This window comes from Pipra filicauda, unplaced genomic scaffold, assembly GCF_003945595.2.
Source record: "Pipra filicauda isolate LSUMZ 115617 unplaced genomic scaffold, ASM394559v2 scaffold679_size159053_pilon, whole genome shotgun sequence".
Classification (NCBI taxonomy): Eukaryota; Metazoa; Chordata; class Aves; order Passeriformes; family Pipridae; genus Pipra; species Pipra filicauda.
In genome coordinates this window covers 76,315-81,765 of record NW_024104841.1, presented here as the reverse complement: position 1 = coordinate 81,765, position 5,451 = coordinate 76,315, and positions in this window count along the sequence as shown.

The following is a 5,451-nucleotide window of genomic DNA, read 5'->3' as shown; positions in this document are numbered from 1 at the left end:
TATGCAATTGTTGAAATATGTTCAGAAAACATGGGGAGGATGAAGTATGTGTGTATGTATGTGTGTCTGTTTTATGAACAATATGATGTGCTGGATCTATCCCTATGCGCATACATTCCAGCGTGAAAATTAATGCTTTGTATCTATAGAGAACCTGATGTGTTTAGAGATCTTGGAAAAGCTTAAAAACATCACAGCATCCCTCCCCTGGGCATTTCTTTGGCATGTTTCTTAACCAGCAAACTCCTCAGGAAGTCACTTACCAAATCTGTGCACATTACCTAAAACAACAGGACTTGTATCAGGATCAGCAACTCTGGACATTTTTAATACCTATTTAATAATAATAATTAGAGATGGTTAAAATGAAGTATAAAGAGATTAAGTGATTTGTTGGACTGGGCACAGCAAGAAAATAACTAAGTGGGGAGTGTGCCCTGGGATTCTGTGTTTCTAATCCTGTGTCTCCCCTAGCAAATTTGTAATTCCAGAGAAGCTGAGAATCGTACTTGACAAACCTGATTGTCTTCTCTGACAAAATAACCTGCACAGTAGATGTGGGGTGAGCAGTGGACATAGTCTACTGGGATTTTTCCAAGGCTCTCCATGTGGTTTCCCATAAACTGTGTTCAGTCTCAGTCTCCACTGCACAAAAACCTACATGGGCAAACTGGAGAGAGTCCAGAGAAGGGCAAAAACGATGAACACAGAGCTGGGTAGCCTGCTATCTGAGGAAAGGCTGAGAGAGCTGTGCTTATTCAGACCCGGGAAAAGAAGGCTTAAGGGAGAGCTTGTCAACATGTTTAAAAGGTAGCTGCAGAGAAGATAGAGACTCCCATTTTGCAAGGAATAGCATGGAAAATATGAAGGATAAGGGGTGCAAGTAATCCTGGGGAGATTCCAATTGGGCAAAAGAGTAAAGCTTTTCCTGATGAGAACAATCAACCATTGATTTTCCCAGGGAAGTGGTGGATTCCCCAACATTGAACTTTTTTAGGATTCAGCTGGACAGGGTGTTGGGGCATCTTTTCTAGGCCATGTTTTTGTCAAGAAAGGCTAGAGAGGATGATCCTTTAAATCCTCTCCAGTGTGGTATTCTGTGGTTTTATTCATACAACTTAACAACAGGCAGTGAAAAAGGGAATGAGACGTTGTTAGCCATTGTTTTCTCTTCCAAAGAGCTGACGTTTGCTCATCTGATGCAATAAGGGTAGTTAGATCTGCATCTGGTAGTTAGGTACAAAAGTTTACAACAGTGAGGATCATTTTATGTTTAATTCGTGTCAAGAAAAAAGGGCTGTATAGTCAGATAATATTATATTTATCAAATATTTCAAAAAATCTCTAATCAAGAGGCAGTAGAGGAGATATAATGATGCTCATATGTTCATTTAAACAAACAAACAAACAATCGATTAAAAAACCAACAGAACAAAACCCCAAAAAAGCCCCCCAAAATTTCCCTCAAATACGCACAGAAGTCAGAAAAATGCTGTCAGTGGAGTATAAAGAGTAAAAAATAACTGAAACTGAGAGATGATATGTTGGATTGAGACAGCATATTACATTTGGAGACCTGAAAGACCTTTCCAGGCTTCAATTCACAAGACTTCTTGAAGAATCTAAGTATTATTATAAGTATTTTGAGCATAATAAAACTGATAAACTCATGAGTCGTGACTTATTTCAAATTACACTGCAAATCTCAGAAGAGACAAACACAGAATTCAGAACCTGAGGTCTTCAATATCTTTTGCAGTTATTACAGCTGGAATAAAGGGTCAAAAAAAAATAATTCTTTCCATGACAAACTTGTTAACAATAGAGGGATTTGTTCAATTTCATTTTGTTTTGTTTCAAATCTTTCAAAGAGCCTTGAGGAAACTGTTCTTGTCAGGTGCCTCTGAATGGCTGTGGTGAAACCTAATCTGCTGAGTTTTACTTGTTTGAGATAAACAACTATGGATATTTCCTATCTTTTCTTCAGCACAGTAAAGGATGTACGTTGTCCACAAGGTGTTCCTGGAAATTATGCCAAACATCCTCTTTGATCCAGGTGAACAATATTACATCCTCTATGCCGTGTGAAGTAAAGTCATTCTCAGAGCTCAAATTATGCAGTCAATATCTTTTGGTAGAACTTCCTTTCACATTCATGAACAACTTTTTCCTCTACATTCTTATTCTCAAGCTTACTGAGTTTCTAACTCCTGTCACTAGAATATGAGTTCTCTGTCCTATTGCTTGTGAATTTCCTACTATACAGATTTCAGCCCCTTTAGACAGAATTAGCTGGATTCATTTTGTGAAATGTCAGCTATCTCAGGGGGTTTCCACTTGTTCAGGACCAAGAAAAACTGAGTAACCCTTTATAATCACTGTGGTCTCTGCTCCCAGTGCAAAGCACGAGGATGTAGTTCAGTCCCACCCCTGAAGACAATCTACAAAGCAAACAGGATTAATAGAACAAGTCGCTCACAACATTTCCATTAACACCATTAGGAAATCAGGAGTGTTTTACCCGCTATTGTTCAGTCATCCCAAGCTTGCCTTAGGCTCACGATCCTGGCTGCCTGTGGAACACATTTCATTCTTCAAAGTTATCATTGCTCTTCTGCACGTCATTTGACTCCAGTGGAGACCGAAAGACATATATCAGATCTTCAGCAGTATCCCGTTGAGAGTTCTCCTGGCACTTCAGTCACTTAGGCATGATCTATGCTCTCAACAGTTAAAGATAATGACTTCAGGAATAATCTTTCATAGGTTTTATATTAAATGAGACTAAAGTGCAAGCAGAGTATTAAAGTACCTTGTTATTTGCAGAGTGCTTAGAGTAACCTTAAATATGGAGATGATCAAATTTCATGACCTTTATTTTTAATTTTTCCTTTTTTTTTATTTTTTTTTTCTCTTCCTTCCTCTTCTGTGTGAAAGTCTGGGATGCATGCAGACAGGTTCATCCAGACAGGTACACAGGCATCCATAACTAGAGAGTGTGTGATTATATGCACAAGCTGTATGTTGGGTAGTATGAGTAGCTCTGTTCTTTAAAAACTACGCAGAAAATATAGCAAACCATGTATTCAGACTGCAAAATGGGCCCATTTTCTTAGCTTAATTTGATATCTGATCTGTATTAGAGTGATCCATGCTTTCAACTCATACAGGTACAACATTTTTTTGGCAAGGAAAAAGAAAGAAAGGCCTAGATAGTGCCTTCATGGGCCTCTCTGATTGCAAGGTTGGGCCTTTCATCTTTCAGATAGATACAGAATTATTCTCTGCTCCTTCTCCAAGCAGTAAAGATCTGCACAGTGAAACAGTCACTGCACTGCACACCCTCACTGGCTGCATTTCCATGGAGTTAGGGTGACCTTTTTACAGAAAAAAGGCACTGTGTATAAGTACACATACATGCACATAGACACGTAGAGATGTACCACAGAGGTGAGAATGATATCCCTGTGGTGAACTGTGTGGTCAGGTAGAGCTTAAATGGATCAATTTAATGTTCAGAATAAACTTCAAGAAAGTTGAAATTGCACTCATAGCTCATTTTATAGAATGATATACTAATTTGTCCTTACTTCCCCCCTCACTTTTAGATAGACAACTAGTATAATTCCATGGGTAAAGGAAAGATGCATTTTGTGGTACTTTGCAAAATATTTGTGTTTGGTTCATTTTTAATAGAAGCTTCTGTGAAGCTGCCTGAACTATTTCACATATTAGAAAGACTCCAGGCAAGTAGAAAGGTGATTCACTCAGAAAAAGGTAATTTAGCCTGTGATTTTTCACATGGAGCTCAATAACAAAATGAATATTCCAAGTATAATGGAATATTCAGTGCAATGCCAGCACTGTCAACCTTTGCTGCTCCACTGCTCGAATTTTCCCACACCGTATTTACAATTTTCTCCCTCTGTGCTCAGGGAACATCTTCATGAATACCTACAAAGCCATGTCACCACTTCTTTCAAATTCTTCTTTCACTCTACACAGTAATGGCTTGTTAGAAATACATCTAAAGCCCTTATGCAGCCAGTCGCATGTGCTTGCAGAAAGGGTAGGTTCTTCTTTATGTAACTAACTCGTGTCACGTAGAATTATCTCACCTGCATACTTCTCCACCTCCTCCCTTTGCCATCCTCACTTCTTGTCTCTCATTTTACACTTAAATGATAAGCCCCTTTGGGGAAACACCATCTGGCAAGATTTAGGTCTGCCGGATGCACAGTGCTGAAGGACCCAGACCTCAAAGCACTGTGTGTAGCTAAATAATAATATCAGTAGCAGCAAATTCTTATGTACTCTGGCTCCTTAAAGGCCGATACTCTCACCAGTTTAGGCTTCAGAAAACTGCTAATATGGGATGACATAACAAATTAACAACAAGGGAAGTTCACAAAAGGGCAATCCAGCCAAAGCCTGCCAAAGATATTAGCATTCATTTTGCAACCTTGTCTCCAGTTTGTGCAAAGTTGATGGTTGGAGGTTGCACTTCCATTAAAAATTGACAACATTTTAAATGCTAATCAAAACCACTTGTCCTTTCTACCTCTATTTATCTTGGGGTGGGGGAAGCAGAATTTAAAAAAAAAAAAAAAAAAAAAACGGGGGAAGGGAGGGGGGCAAGAGAGAGGAAAACAAAACATAAAAGATACCTGACTTTGAACTGCAACAAATAGTCTCTCTCATCTCTCCCTCTCTCCTTCTGTGCAGGACAGATAAGAGCTATGCAGATGGAGTGTCAGGACCTCAGCGGCACAGGGGAAAGCTCAGTTTCTGGATTTCAGGATGCTCTTTGCAGGAAGAGAAGGCAAAAGTCTGTGAGTCTGGGAGGCAGTGGGAACACAGGAGGAGGCTGTAGAGTGGTCTTTCCACTGGCAATATCGCTGTAAGATGTATGTCATTTCACAGAGAAAAAAAATAGGTAAAAACAAGAAAAATAACAGACAGAAAACTGGTGAAATAAATCTAAAAATAGTGTGTAGTTATAGAATGTAAAATATCGATTGGAACTAATCCTCAGGCACAGGTAATATCTAAGTGGAGGCTTAAGGTAGTATCTAGCTGGGAAATACTAACACATTTCTGTTGCAGTTAGAAATATACTGGGAAGAGAGTTAAAGCTATCACCTAAAGAAAAAAAAAACAAAATAACAAAGAAACCCCCACAACAAAACAAAAATCAAAAACCCCACAAGCATTTGTGAGCAAAACTCTTTATCATACTATTTTAATTTTTAAGAATGCTTGTAACCTTTTACTCTCAGAGAGTAAATTCCAATTCATAAAAGAAGCATAAAATAACATTTTAACACTTCATCAACTAAAATATTAATTAAAAAAAAAAGAGTCTTCAGATAAGAAAACACAATAACTTAATAAATAAAAATATATATTTCTTTTCTTGGCGTTATACTCAGGATCCTCTGGGGCAGTTGT